The 16,481-nt window shown below is 36.2% G+C and overlaps 2 non-coding genes across 2 annotated transcripts; both read right to left on the reverse strand.

Annotated features, from left to right (window-relative positions):
- Positions 1 to 8,565: 8,565 nt before the first annotated feature.
- Positions 8,566 to 8,639, reverse strand: TRNAI-AAU (transfer RNA isoleucine (anticodon AAU)). The gene has a single exon. It is a non-coding gene; the product is annotated as a tRNA-Ile (tRNA).
- Positions 8,640 to 8,839: 200 nt separating this feature from the next.
- Positions 8,840 to 8,912, reverse strand: TRNAK-UUU (transfer RNA lysine (anticodon UUU)). Its single transcript has one exon. It is a non-coding gene; the product is annotated as a tRNA-Lys (tRNA).
- Between the last annotated feature and the right edge of the window lie 7,569 nt (positions 8,913 to 16,481).

The raw sequence follows: 16,481 nt of genomic DNA on the forward strand, positions 1-16,481 counted from the left end.
AGAAACTGCTGGTCTAAGGAAATGACCATCTACTGACACACGAAGATTCCCAGGATTTCTGTGTACTTTACTGCGTCGTTTCGAAGGGAGGAAAACAAGGGCTTGTGTTTTCGCAGTGTTAACAGTTAATTTCCATTTACTGCACCAATTAAGAAAGTTGTTTAAGGTTATTTGTAGGTTTCTGCTGACCTGAAGGATTGTTTTCCCAAGCGATAAAAAGGCAGTATCGTCTGCGTATTGAAAGATGTACACATTAGGCGGTGGGCTCGGCATGTCGGAAGCGTATAATATATATAATAATGGACTAAGGGCGGAACCTTGTGGTACACCTGTATGTGGGAAAATGGGCCTTGATAGTACATTTCCTATTGAAACATATGCAATACGGTTACTTATAAAGGAGTATATGAGTCGAAGGTAACAAGTGGGCAAGCGGAGTGACTGTAGTTTACGTAGTAAACCATAATGCCACACTTTATCGAATGCCTTTTCTAAGTCCATGAGGACTAGACAGGATGGAAGTCCCTTATTGTACTGATTTGTGATGACTGTAGTTAAACGAAGCAGTTGATCACTGATAGAGAAGTTAGGTGCTGCTTGATGTATTGGTAATAGATCATATGCCTTAAGATGTGCATGAAGTCTATTTACTAGAATCTTTTCGAATAGTTTACTAAATACGGAAGTCAACTGAATCGGCCGATATGAACTGACATCATGAATGGGCTTATTTGGTTTATGGAACATACATACTTTGGAAACCTTCCACTGTAACGGGTAATAACCAGTTGAGAGGATGAAATTATAAACAGAAATTGACAAAATGATAAAAGAGACCGGTGATTCTTTTATCATCCTATAAGAAATTCCGTCCATGCCTGGTACTGTGTTTCGTTTTCTACTAAGAGCTGAATGAAATTCAGACGGTGTGATAGGCCTTGTAAGAGGATGATTGTGATCAATGTGATGTGATGTAGAAGGCTGTAGAGAACAGATGGTGGAGAGATCAATCCGCTCATCACGACAAGGAGATTCTGATGGAGTAAAGACTGTCTGCAATTGGTCAGCAAAAGCATTTGCCTTATCGATATCAGTATGAAACGGTACACCATTAAGTTGAAGCGGATACGTATTTATTGTACTTTTACCCGTTAGTTGGTGAAATTTCTTCCAGTATCGGGTTGGATGTACTTCGTCTCGCAGTTTGTTGCAAGTACTAATCCAGTGCTTCCGTTTGTATGCAATAAGGTAGTTCCTAACTGCTCTTTGCCATTGCCTGTGGTAAAGGAGCTCTTCCACATTACCAGTTCGGTGATATTCTCTAATGTGTTGACGTGAGCGCTTTACAAGTGCAAGATATTGAGGTGGCAATTTTGGTTTGTACGCGCATATTTTGTCTTCAGGAATACTTACACGTGCGTTTGTTGTTAAGGTGCCAGTAAGATGAGTGAGAGTATTATATAATTCGTGTTCGCTACTTGGTGCAGCAATATCCGTAATATCTCGGTCAATATTCTGCCTATATGTGCTCCAGTTTACTCGATCATATCGCTTGACAGTACGGTATTCGGTTTTACGCTGTGGGCAACGGCCCCTAGTCAACGATAGCTTAATTGGTGCATGATCGCTGCCTATAGTGTCAAGAATTTGTATAGTGCAGTCACTGACTAGATTAAGAGACGTTATCACTATATCGGGTGTTGTTTGACTAATTGGTCGTGAATGACTAGGTAAACGATGTACATGTAAATTCAAATTTTGAGTTACATAGTCAAAGAAGTGTTGTTTCTCTTGGTCGCCTCGACTATGAATGTTCATATCGGCCATGATGATGACATTTCGGAAGTTATGTGCTATGTAATGCAGAAAATCAAATGGGATGGGGTTTCGCGGCCGTATATAGATTGTAGCGATATTGATAACAAATGATGGGTAATAAATTGACAAAAGAAGATGCTCCGGATGATTGATGAAAATCTGTGGATGATATTGGCGAAACGATACCTTAGGGGAAAACCCAACTGCGACCCCACCCTGTGCTCTTGCACCATGCCCTGAGTAGTCATGGCGATATATTTGATAACCTGGTAGACGTACTGTGGTGGTAGGTTTGAGTGCAGTTTCATTTAATGCAAATAGATCAATGTGTTCCTCTAGCAGTAGCTGTTCCAGTAGAAGTTTTGTTGTAGAAACGATCGAATATTAAGAAATAGAATATTCATAATTGCCATAATGAGAAATACGAGTGCCATGGTTTTATACGGTTGTTTCAAGTGGTGCGATTTGAAAATGGGCATATTGTCTGGAGTAGGTAGCATGGAGATTGATATTGAAGAGTGATTTAGCTGTGTCACTAATAGTGCGAAGGATATGATCACGTTGAAAAGGCAGTATGTTTTGAAGCACAATAGTCAAACAGCGGAGAAGATCCTCAACACTGACAGGGTGTAAAATTGATTGCGCTGATGGTGTTGGCTTGTCAGAACTTCGGAGGGGTGCTGTAAACTCTGGACGAGTAGGTTCTGCCTGAGGTTTTGCCTTGCAGCGATAGCTGTAAGTGGGGTGTGAGTCTCCGCACGTGGCACATTTTGGAGGTTGCTGTTGGTTTTTACACAATCTAGTGTTGTGTTGTTCACCGCAATAGCCACATTTAGGTTGATTAGGGCACGAGTTCGTAAAATGAGAATTATAAACTTGACATTTCTCACATCTAATAGGCACTGGTCCAGGAGTCTTTGACGGTTCTACCTTATGGATCTTTTTGTAAATGGGTGCACCGTAGGCTAATAAATGATCAATAGCTTGTTGGTTTTGAGATAATACCCGAACCATATAAGTAGGACCTGAATTATTCTTGATACGAATGCATTTGTCAACATTGATGCCCTCTTGAATAAGTTCTTCACGAACTTCTTCATCTGTGAATTCAGGTAGGACGCAACGAATGACCACAGACAGCATTGGTATCTTCTTCGGAGATGGAGGTTGTTTGATTCTAGAATCCGTTTTCTTAGCAAGTTTGGCATTTTTCCCAAAGATTTCATAGGATGCCTTGTTTCTCAAGTAGGTTCCAAAGTTCGGGTCTTTTGATTTTATGATATAGCCATTTCTAGTATGAACTATTTGCTCAACATTAGGACGTGGGACGTATTTAATTATCTGCAGAAAGATCATCTTTGGATGGGTATATTTAGCGTCAAAATCGGTAAGTAGAAAGTTATAAACCGGGTCTGGAGTTCTGCCGAGAAAAGCTGATGATGGTTCTGTACATGGTGGTCCCGTATCCATGGCGTTGTCAACATGGATTGATTGAATGTTAGCAGGATGTGGTCCACCGCGGAATCTTTTTGCAGACTGGGTAGAATCACTGGATGGATGTCTATCCCTAGATGAATTCGCTACCGGCTGACTACCCCATGAGAAATGCCTAGTGCGTCTGGAAGGTCCAACGGATGCAGCTTGGGCAAGCGAAGAGCTTGTGTTTGAAGGAACAGAGGCTGGTAATCCTACGTGTTTACAGAGAATCGATTGCCCGTTAGTGATGCCAGAGTCCGCCATCGTAAGAAGGTAACCTAGGGCTGAAGCCCAAATGAAGATGAATGTGAAAGAAAAGATGAGATGAAGTTCAAAAAGCAAGTTTGCCCTCCGAAAGTGAAAACTTCCGTCCACCCTCTAAGTGCTGTATGTGCACTTTAGCTCACAAATGCGTATTGCAACACTTGGTCTTAGCTAGTACACTAACTGACACAAGAGAGGTTAGGCTCCTTGATACCAGGAAAGAATGTGATGCTCAACAATCATTTGAAAAGGATAACGAAGAAGTATCATGCATATACGTAGAGATTAAGCGAAACTTCTGCGTTTTCCTATCCTTGATCAATCATACAGCAGTTGAATATTGTTAGAATTTCTCGGTCAGAATAATTTAGTTTTTATTGGTCCTTCTCGGGAGTATTTTAAACATCAATTCTTCAATTAAATACGTACATTCCATTAATAATTTCTGTTAAGCTGCCTCCATCTACCGAGCGTCTACAAAGTTAACAACATAAAAGGAAAGATATTACAGTGCTTCACAGGTTCGTACCCGATTCAGAAACAGAGCCCAAGCAATCACTCACATTTGTCCGAAACATGTTTTATAATCAATTATACGTATGCCATCATTTTCTATTGTACAATGGGCTTCCAACGTTAACAGTGAAACCAGTTAGTTTTTATAATGACTCTATATAGCACTGAGCATTATTGCTACCGCTGGAGATGTTGACTGGTACAGCGTCTCGATTTTAACTAATTTTTATTAAATTCTTCATGATTTTTAAATTCTAAAATTTTGTGACACAACATAGGGGGCTGCGTGACACAGTAGTGTATTGCAACACATCGTTTGAGAACCACTGGGTTAGCGGAAGACTATATATATCATGGAAGTTGAAACAAGTGACCTGACAATAATGGCGGAATACCTACGATGACGATGACAATGAGAAAGACAAAATCAAGCTAAAATTATTTTAAAAAAAAATGTTGAAAGTATTATTTAATGGACCAAGGTAATGCGCACTATATATTTGATATATTTATTTATTTTATATGTTATTTAAAGAAAGAATAAAATTTAATATATTGGGTGTAACCCGCTGCCGACCATCCTGACTGAGTTTTTCCAGGGTTTCCCTCAGTCCTACCAGGCAAATGCCGGGATGGTACCTAGTAAACAGGCCCTGACCGATACCTTCCCAAATCCTTTCCATTGTTATTGTTGTTGTTGTTGTTATCCAGTGTAAAATGGCATCTGAGCTGTATCTGGTGATTGTTAAATAAATAAATAAATAAATAAATATAATAAAGCATATACATACAAAATTAAAGTACTAAATTATAGAATAACAGCATACAAAATATTAATGGAATAAAACAAAAAGAAAAAAGAAAAGGAAAAGTTAACTGTGCGCAAATTGATAAATCTAATTTGCTACTTGCATTTTATGTTCTATTACTTCTCTAAAGGAAATCGGACTTCCTAGTTTCCCTTTATTAATAATGCTTAACATATCCGGCCTTCCAGGGATGACAGGACTTCGGACTATCTCCCGGTCTTGGGCAGATTTATTCAATGCACTTATTTCTATATTGCGAAAAATTTTTGTATTTCTTACGCAAAGAATAAAGAAAAGATAGAAAATGGCTCACATAAGCAAATGCTTGTGTGTGAAGTAACATGTAACGTTTATAATTTTTACTTTCAGTTTAACAATAGTTTTTTTTTTTTTTTTTTTTTTTTTAATACTTTCGATTCTTTTAACTACTGTAAAATTAATCTTTTATATACTTTGAAATTACTTTCCTCTTTGATTCGGAGTTTGAGTTCATTATAGATCTTTGGAGCTCTATAATATGTTTGATATTGAGTTATAGATTCACTCGTTGCTTTAACTTCTAAATTTTTATGTTTCACATTTCTGGTTATGTAGATATGTTTTATTTCGTCCCAATTACTTGTATTCTTTTTAACATATATTAATAACTTCTGCAAATATAATTTTTGAAAGTGGTAACACTAGTGGTGGCAAGTTTCAAGCAGTTGAGGGTTTCGAGATTTCATTGTCGAAAGGATTAGATACAAACATATACCTAGAATTTTAATATATAGATTACAGACGAAACGACAAATACACCGGTAGATAGACATGCTACAACATTTAAAATAACAACGTAATTCGAGGATGCTGATTTGGACCTAAAGTTTGTTAGTTGATAGCTTTTACCGTTATTGAGATACAGAACAAGGAAACACAGAGAGATAATAATGGGTTATAACATTAAAGACGACAAAAGAAGCGGAAACAACTTATTCCGAATCTGAAGTCCATTTACCATTTCATTCTGAGGTACGGAGAGTTACAAAAATACACACAAACGAACAGATAGGATATGAAGGTAGTGATTGCGAATTTTTGGCAATAGCTGTTTTTCTTTTCAGCATTCAGGTTAGCACGGCAGCCAAATGGTAGAGTGATTACTTCTGGTGCGTAAGATCCGCGTTCGATTCGCAAGTTTCAGGTAGGCAACATCGTGTTTGTGGGTCTTCTCTGGGTACTCCCGTTTCCTCCCACTTCCTCACTCTACCAATTCTTCCATCATGGTTCACTTGCCTTAATCACCGTCTCCCTTAAGCATACAAGGTATAATCGTAGTACGTTGAACTGACAGATTTAGTTTAATTTCAGGATTTACTGAACGACAAACAGATGAGTATGCAAACCAGATTTTAAGCCTACGTTTTAATTACAGCCTCCTACGTCAACTTGTCTGGTGCCTAGAGGAATTTAAAGATGGCGCATTAACTTGAATATTATTCCAATGAGGAGGTCCACATTATTATTAGTTTCTTATGGGCCAAGGGACGTAAGTCCTATATGACATTTATTGAGAATTGGTGGAGATATATGGACAGAGTGGTATGTTGCAAAAATAAGTGTGTGTATGTGGCGCAACGCATCCGCAAGTGGTAGGAGAACTGTGAGAGATGATAACAGAAGTGGCAAACTATAGTATTCGCGCCGAGTCGTGAAGCTTGACCTAGATCTACCAATTTCACCACCCAATAGAACGCGAGGGTGTGTTCCGGCCGTCAACCAACACCCACCAAATTTTATCAGTGTCTTCTCTCCCGCTGCACGGAAGACATCTCTCTAGAGTAAAGTGTTGTCGGATTGACGCCAAGTTTCGTTTTGTGAATTGTTTTTTCTTGCGTTATGTTTTCGTTGTTACTATTCGTGTTATTGTTACTGTTTTAGAATAACTGTTACAGTGGTTATTGCTGTGTAGTGTTATTATTGATAAATTTTAAATGCTTTTTTTTTTTTTTTTTTTTAAAAAAATACTCATTTACTATGTCTTCAAAGTTTGGCAACATTGTTGGTGAATTTCAGCTGTTTGACGTTTCCCCAAGTGTGCGCTCGGGAAGCGGCTCCACGAATGGTTCCGAAGTTTTCCGATAGGTCGGAGCTCAAGCAAAATATTTCTGTGATTGGTTTAGAGCTCAAGCTTCATGATTCGGCGCGAGTACTATAGCAACGTTCATCACCGACAGGAATGCATGGGACGTCGATTCAATGTTTCAAGACAGAAAAGTGACTTTGCATGGCATCGCAGATGCATTGCATATCTCGTATGGTTCATTATCGTCCAAGGAGGTTCAACTTCGTAGGAGTATCGTCCAAGACCACTTGCCTCCAGGAAAGTGCGTGAGCGCTGGATACTTTATCTGAGTGAGAATTCTATGAACCAGTATCATTTGCCTTCGTATAGCGAAAATGCTAGAATAGAAAAGATGGCTACTGAATATGATTTCAACTTCCCAAGAGTAAGTTTAATCTCTGATCGTGCTGCTGCATTACGAATAGAAGCTATAAATAGAAGTTATACTGCGATCAGTTTCAGAATTGAGTTCGCGTAAGTCTGAAGTCTATTGTAGTCTCATAATGCTTCTTCGATCACAAAATTAACAATAATATCTGTTCTAGACTTTGATAGATCCGTTTAAATCCCATTCTGTACTATCTTTAAAATCATTAACTTCATATTAGCTTAATGATTCGTTACATCACTCAATCATAGTTAGTTTTGTCATAAACGATGGCCCGAATAAGGAATGGAACCCTAGTTCGTTAGGTTAAAACATAACTACTACCATGCTTCCTTTTTCTTTTTTAATCATCGCAACCTGAACACTTGTCTCTGAGGTCTTTAAAGTAAATCTTATTTACTTTTCTCTTAATTATTCAATCAATGTTGCCCATCAATTGAATTTGAATTGATTTCTGATTTGTGTCCCCTTCACCAGCAAGGCTATAACAGACGTGGATCTACAGCTTAAGGTCAAATCCGAACCGCATTATCTCCTGCCGAGAATCAAACCCGTCTCATACGCCAAAGACGCGTAGGTTATCCACACAGCCACTACGAAATTCAGTATTGCCCACGAGACGTGAAGTGTTTTCTCATCTCGTTATTTTGTTTACAATTCTTGTCTCGTCTCTATTCTAACAAAACTTTTCTCGTATATTTTTGTAAATTTATTATTATTGTTGTTATACTAAATTTTATCTAAAAGTGATAAGAACGCTTCCCCGTCACGTCACAAGATGTCCACGAAGGGTGTGATATAACAGCTGGAGTACACTGTGTAATGTCTTGCATATCTTTAAGCATTATTAAATGCTCTTAATTGTGTTCGTACAATCTCACTGTCAGTTTCATACTATCAATCATGTGATACTAAAACAGTGTTGAGATCTAAGACATGGGTAAACTAGTGTTACCTACAAGACGAGAGTTGTCTTGTTTCAAATTTGAAAATGCACTTTTCGTCTCGAAAGGATACAATTTCTCGTGAAAGAAGGATTCTAACTGTTACTATTTCGTCTCGTACTGTAACATTTTCTGTTTTGTTTTGGTATGGTGCATAGCCGCGAAATATTCCCATTTGCACGTAGCACCCAGTAAAGTAAGCTACTCTCACGATAAACGTATGAAACCGTTAGATTATAAAATTTATGGCCAGTGAGGGGATCGAACCCACGACATTCGCGTTATTAGCAAGACGCTCTAACCAACTGAGCTAACCGGCCTGATTGCCACTTAAAATTTATTTTCCTTTTCGTAGAAAAATTACTTGTTTGGTCATAATTAACATCTAGTTTACGCTTTGATGAGCTTATCGTATCATCTTCACGATTAATCATTAATTGGTATATAGCAGAAATGGATTTTATATTATTCAACGAATCAATACTCGTATTTTTTTAAATTAAAAAAATGAAGTAGACATCGCCCGAACAGGGACTTCAACCATGGACCGTTAGGTTAAAAGCCTAACGCTCTACCGACTGAGCTATCCGGGCTGGCACACTTTTCTCGGGACAGATAATTTCGGTGCGAAGTCGTTTCTGAGTAAGTATGCAGTACAGTCGGGTGCAAAAGTTAAGGATGAAAGTGAGCTTTGTATGCTTTATCACTCGGAAGGTGACATAGATTGGTGAAACTTTGAACCATACATAGAATGTAGCTTTGCAGTATAATACTAGGTATGATCTTAATAGCAATAAAGAAACATGTGATTACAAGAAAAAACATGTCACTTTTAAACGTATACAATAAGTAATACTAAAGGCACTATGACCCATGGTGTGTCCTGACATCAGTAGTTAAATAGTTTTTAAAAGGGTGTATGATCAGCACGGACAGTAATACAAGCTCTGCAACGTGCTTCCATGCTGTTCACAAAGTGATATGGAGTTCCATTCCTTCACCAGCACTATTGATAATTGCTGGATAGCCATTGGTGTATCTGAACGTGCTGCGACTCCTCATAGGGTCGGGATTCAACTCACCGACTGCAAATGGTGCCACCGATGTGTGGGGGTTATCGAATTACAATTCAATGGCAGTCGGCAAAGACTTTTGATGGAAGACCCCTGGAATTTTCTTTTTTTGTTTTTCTTTCTTTTTAGAATTTTCGTGTATTCCTATGTTATGCAAGTAGAACGAATTCGTTTCCATAAACTCGGTGAATAATAACAATGTTTACTCAATTTGTACTGTACAATATATTGCTATAGTGAGCCTCTGGCTATTTATAACACAAAAAGTACCAATAAATTATATTAAATTAAGATTATTACTCCCAAAGTATCTTATGCGTAAGTATGAAGTCTTAGAGGTTGACTATATCATTCATCTGTCTGTCGATATACAAGTAATATACAAGGGAGGATTACATCATAATTAATACAAAATAAAACAAAATGAACAAATTTAAAGGAAATGGTACATCAAAATATTTCAATAAGATACAAAATTATACGTCATTCATGAATTAATGAAAGGTTTGATTGGAAAGTAAAATGTCAACATTTCCTTTATTCACATAGCTATATCTATTGAGTTGAAAACTGTGATGTAATTTTTAAACAAGTAAAATATAATGAACACTAATAAAATTAAACGAAATTTCATAAGAATGTGTATGACAAAGAACATGATTAGATAAAAAATAAACGTACATCAAACGAAAGACAATTGGAATTACATAGACAATATTACAACGGCGAATTTATATATTTACTTGATAATACATTTCTAAATAATGTTTTTTAAGTAAAGGAAAATTTACATTAAATAGGTCGATTCTTATAGATTTTTTGCTCATATTCTCTACACTAATAAACAGTAGAGTACCAATTAATTTGTTATTACATAAAATAGGTCGATAGTCTTTTAGGTTTTGGGAAGGAACTCTAACATATGGATGTTCAATTAGGTTCACCCTAGACTGTATTACATCATGAATAAGTATGATTTGCCTCAGGTTTCTCCTATCATCAAGAGAGAGCAGATCAAGCCCAGCGAGAATCCCCCCAATAGTCATCTCATTCAATTTAAATTTAAATCTATGGCAGCCCAAGAAAGAGATTTGAATTGACTCAAAAACTTGAGCAATACTAACAAGATTTCGGTTCCATATTAAAGTTGCATATTCCAGATGAGATTGAACATAAGCAGCATATAAAATTTTACAGGTCACAATATCCTCAAAGTCTATAGCAACCCATTTAATAAGTCCAAGATACCGTCTGGCTTTAGATACATGTTGATCAAATAATAGCTTATTATCCATCATTACACCGAAATCTTTATTAGTAAAAACAACTTGTATTGTATGATTGACTTGTATGGTATGTAATAATAATAATAATAATAATAATAATAATAATAATAATAATAATAATAATAATAATAATAATAATAATAATAATAATAATAATAATAAATGTACCAAGAAGTAACCTTCATGGATGTAGCAGTACCATTGACTCATAATATACGTACAACATTGAACACGAAAATAATCAAATATAAAGACCTGGCCGACGAAATCAAGAAGTTATGGAAATGTCAGAAAGTTACAGTAAGATCAATCATTATCTCAGCTACAGTAATTATCCCTAAAAGTACAGTGACACAATATGAACAGATAACCGCTAATCATCTCCTAACAAATCTACAAAAATCAATAATACTAGACGCCTGTCATGCGGTCATAAAGTTCTTTGGAGAAGAACTCTTTAACAAATAGTCTGTACTTGTTAAAAACGACCGTCAGATTATCAAGTTGAAACCAGTTTAAACCAAGATACAGCAATAATAATAATAATAATAATAATAATAATAATAATAATAATAATAATAATAATAATAATAATAATAATAATAATAATAATAATAATAATAATAATAATACGTGTTTCGAAATGTGGAAACAGATGGCAAAGCAAATGTTTATTTTGACCCAGTTTAACCACATTGCAGATTCCTTATTTACATTTATTTTTTAAATCAAAATTTGCAAAATGCAGAGGTTTCTTAATGTTTCCATACGATTCGTATTTATCTAAGCCAATAACGATATTGTAAACAAGAATTTTTGATTCATTTGAAAAAAAAAAGATCAAAAAATTGCTGTCTTGGCCAAGAATTTTAGGAATGATCCAAAATAATTCATCAAGAGATTGCGACCTTGGCCATAGTCTTTGGATCAGCAGGAGCCGCAAAATTTTTGAACGGTTCCTAAATCAAGTTTCGTTTTTCTTTCTTTCTTTCTTTTTCTTTTTCTGTTTTTTGCGTAACAAGCACATTATACTGAGTTGAATGATAGTTTGGGTATGTCTACACTATACGTAGTTTTCTAGATATAAGGCCTTCAAAAATTTTTTAATTGAAATATATTGGAGTTTTCTTGGATCAGGGGCCACAAAATTTTTGAACGGCCCCTAAATCGAGTTTTCGTTTTTTCTTTTTTTTAAAACGGTATAAGCACATTGTACTAAGTTAAGTGATACTTTGGGTCTGGCTATACTACACGTAGTTCTCCAGATATAAGGCCTATAAGAAAATTGTTGCCTGAAATGTATTAGATCTTTTGATCCAAAAATGATTAAATGATGTGAAGAATGCAGGGGCGTATCCACTTTCTTTAGACCTCCCCATCCCCAAAAGACTTCGTACTGCGGTATTTTCTACTACTTGAATATTTTCTGAATAAAAATATACTTGTTTAGAAGAGAAAATATTGATATACTTTGAAGATGTGATCTTTCGCTTCATCTGTACTGTTCCTTTTCTTTTAAAAACAATCTATTCGGTTGGCAACTAAGTTCCCACCGTTTTTAGTGTGAGGCACCCATGCTTCACACTTCTGAACTTTGCCCATCGAGTGAAGATGCTTCTCTACAGTAGTGTACGAGCAATCCATTGTCTCTTCCAGTTCCCTTGTTTGACGCGGATTTTCATGCAAAAGGTGGTTCAATCGCTCTTCATCGAACTCAACTGGACGGCCAGAACAAGGTGCGCCTTTGAGGTCAAAATTTCCTTTTTTTTTTTTTTTTTTTTTTTTTTTTTTTTTTTTTTTTTTTTTGAACTTCGCATACCAATCACGGGCGGTTCTTTTAGATATAGCACCCACTCCATACACAGCACAAATGTTGGGAGCAGATTCTGCGGCCTTAGAACCTTGATTAAAGGCAAAAAGAAGGAGGTGTCGAAAATGCTCATTTTTTTCAACTTGACATTCCATGTTAATGATCTGTAAATAACAAAAAAATGTATCTTAGTAACAACGAAACATATATTTAGGTAGAACAATATATTCTATTTCGAATGATGTACAACTTCGTGCTCCAATTTAAAAAACGGCGGGAGCTTAGCTGCCAACCCAATAGTTCTACTTGTTTTCCTGAGAATATAGTTGACAGTACTTAAAAATTACTTATCGCCTTTTCGGGTACAGAATAACACCGTTTCATAGCCGTAGTAAATGACATCTGTAAATTTTACGTCCCACGGCTATCCCGGCTAGGCTAAAGGAGACGGTGATGATGAGAAATGAATGAAAATGGTGGAATGAAGAAAGTGGGAGGAAACGGAAAAACCCCGAGAAAACCCACGCACATGGTATTTGTCCTCTACAAAGTTCAGTTGGCGCGAGCTGTGATTGAGCCAAGGACCCTATACACTAGAGGTGAATACATAGCCGTAGTTTCTTGTAGTGTTGGATCCCCCTAAACTTTGGACTCCTCCCAACGAAGAATTTTGGGTTCCCGCCTGGAAGAATAAGGTGTAAGTTTGAATTCAGAAATATATAATTTTATTTTGAATAAATGTCTAATGGTACACTGAGAAAAATCCGTTCTCCGGACAGCGGTATATGGTACAAATATACGGTATCCTCCTGCTTACTATAGAAATCAGTACGGAGCATACGTTATCTGTATGCTACATAGGCACTGCCCTTAGATATTACATCATGCCATTGCATGATGTCTGACATCTAACAGTTTTCCGTATATCACATGTATATACTTATGTTACATTCCTCAGCTATATGTTATGTACGTCCTTTTGTATGTGAGATCCTGACCGCCTATATTGTTTCATACGGAAAGTACTTATAGATGGAACACTTATACAGAAAGTATTATGAAACATGCGTTTTCAGTTATACGTCTGCTGTACGTTAAGTCCAAAAACTACAGGAATTAGGCATGTAATCTACCTTTTTAAGTATGCCACCTACATTTTTTTCTCAATTTACTCCTCTAAAATGTGTCTCTTCTCTAGTATGTATTGCAGAGAGGTTTAATATTGGTATTCGTTTATTTGGCGTGCGAAACTAAACACACGCTCGCAAAAAATTGATCGTGCTTGCTTGTGTTCCTTATTGATGATTGAAAGCGACAGCTATTTGTAATAAATAACACACATGCTCTTGTTAATCTCGGGAGTATTTGAACATATAGCATGGATTCTCTTCCCTGTGATGTAGATATTGTAAAACATTGAAGTAGTGTTACTTATATATTTGTTTCTAATGCACTTTTAAGACATTACTTTATGCTTACGGTTGAAATGTTCATTAGCTGTTGAGAACGAAATTCACATACTAGCGACATCTAGGGAGAGTTTCTTCAGTCACGTCATGAACTCTAGGGAATCTGAAACCCAAACTAGAGTGATACAGATTGCTTATTTTCATGCTCTTTTTTTATTTATTTCTTCTGAATTACTTTTATTAGCAATCATTGCAAACATGAAAACACCAGTTTTAAACCATAAGACATATTTTTAAGGTACTCCGTAAATTCTCATATAATTTTGCATTCATTTGATGATCTTATATCTTGATAGTTTAGGGCAGTGGTGCACAAAATGGAGTCGACAGGCACAATTGAAGGCTTCCACTAGAGGTACTATCACGCGAATCCCAAACCCCCAAAAACTTCAGATCTCGACATATATTTGTACCCTTTGTTAATAAAAAATATATTTGTTTAGCAGGGAAATGATTGTTGAGGTATGCAGATTTGATTTTACATTTCGCCTATACTCTTTCTTTTAATATAAAAACATTCTAATTTCATCATTTTTTAGAGTATAGGTTCAAGAACTTAACAATTGCTTATCGTCTTTTCGCATGCAGAATAATACTGGTTCAATATTATATAACCGCCACCAGGTTATAGAAGTATTTTTTGTGTATATTTCGTAAAGACAGTGATTACTTTTTCGATCTATACTTTATTCTGGGACGCAAATAAGTTCTTTCAACGGTGGGAATTGCTTCTTTCCCACGCAATCGATCAATAAAATCTTTCATCGTTTTTTTTTTTTCATATGTATATTTAAAACATTGCTTTGTGGTGAGAACATTTCAGTAAGAGGCGAAGCTTCTCCGTGTTTGTCTTTGACTTATTAATATGCACAATATATATTCTACAGTTATTTGGAACTGAATTAAGTGTTTTCTTTAATCGTTTATGGAACTATTGCAGGATATTAGAGCAGATCAGAGTAGACCAGGTGCAGAAGCGTCAGATCGTCGCCAGCCACATCGCTTTACCATTTTGTTATCTAAACATTTTCACAGTCAAGTTATCGCAATGTCTCGTGCGTCGTGGCCAGTGGACTAATTTTAACGTCAACTCTTTTTTTATGTTCTATTTGCATGTACATTCAGGTGATTTAATCTGACTGCTTTTAAGAATGAACTGCCAACATGGATTAATTGACCAATGCAGTTCGTATCTCGAACCTCTTGGTTCGGGGAGTGTTACTACTCGTTTTGAGGCTCCAACCACGCACGTTGTGTCGAGCATTAAGTATAATATTGTGCTAAGGGGCACAAGCTATTAGCCGGTGAAGGACGTGTTCTTACTCCTAGCCCCAATTAATAAGTCCCAGGTTCACATACCTAGTGCGTTAAAGTTATGAACGGCCCTCCAACATTAGCATTCATATCGACTCTTCAGGAGTGTTTGGAGCAGCAGCTAGATTACTAGCCCAGTAAATAAAGAACCGCGAGCTGAAATAATTTAGAAAAAGCTGAAAATTTCAGGATTTGTTTTTCATGTGATCTTAAATGAAATATCAAAAGTCCCCTAAAATCCCGTGTGCGCTTCATCCTCAAAATGGTGGCCAAAGATGGCGGCCGTCCGGAATGCGCATGTCTCCCGATCTTAGCTTGTAACTCTGAGAGTATTTAAGATATTCCAATTCTGTAAAAGCACTTTTGTTCTAGAAGCTCTAATCTATGACTTTTCTTAATACTTCTTTCTCGTAAAGTTTGACACAAAGCCACCATTTTTCATTAAAGTATAAAGTGATACATTTTGAAAGTCCTGTTCTTGGATTGGTTGTAGAAAATCTCCAAAACCGTTAGGAATTCGCAGACAATGCTCGGAATAGTTTAGATTGAACATTTAATTAGCTTTGTTTTAAAAAAGGAATCATCCAAATCGGAATATAATTAGTCGAGAAATTCGACTTTTTTGAAAAATATAGGTGGACAGAGCTGCTTTGTTGTCACCCAATTGTCCATATTGTGTTCCTTTAAATCTCCTTTTTTCTTTTTAGTAGCAGAAATAATATATATATATTTATTCAGTAGACTCACCCTTAACATCATTGGCGTAACAGCTGGTAGTCTATATATTATTATATTCTAAACATACATAAATTTTAAGATAATGTGGTTCATAGTGGTATGAAAGTAAACAGCAAACCCCTGCCTTCTTATCTCAAAGAATGAAGCAAACAAGAAAAGAAAAGCAGATCATGTCTAAAAATAGAAGCATCAACAATGCATTCGTATCGCGTCTATCTAGAAAGAAACAATTCCTTCATTGGAAAAAGTTACTCCCGACGATCCACAATGATTAAAATTTTTTGTTGAAAATATAACTAGAAGTAAGAAAGGTGATTCAAATATGTTATCTCGGATGCATATCATGATCTGCCATTCAATTATTTCAATGTGTCGGCCTCGTACGTTTATATCACCAATCCATCTAGCAATTGGAGTTTACTGTTTGCGATACTATGGATTTCGTCAATATATAGATAGATATACTTGCATA

This window comes from Thermobia domestica, chromosome 17 (genome assembly GCF_964235325.1).
Source record: "Thermobia domestica chromosome 17, izTheDome1.hap1.1, whole genome shotgun sequence".
Taxonomy (NCBI): Eukaryota; Metazoa; Arthropoda; class Insecta; order Zygentoma; family Lepismatidae; genus Thermobia; species Thermobia domestica.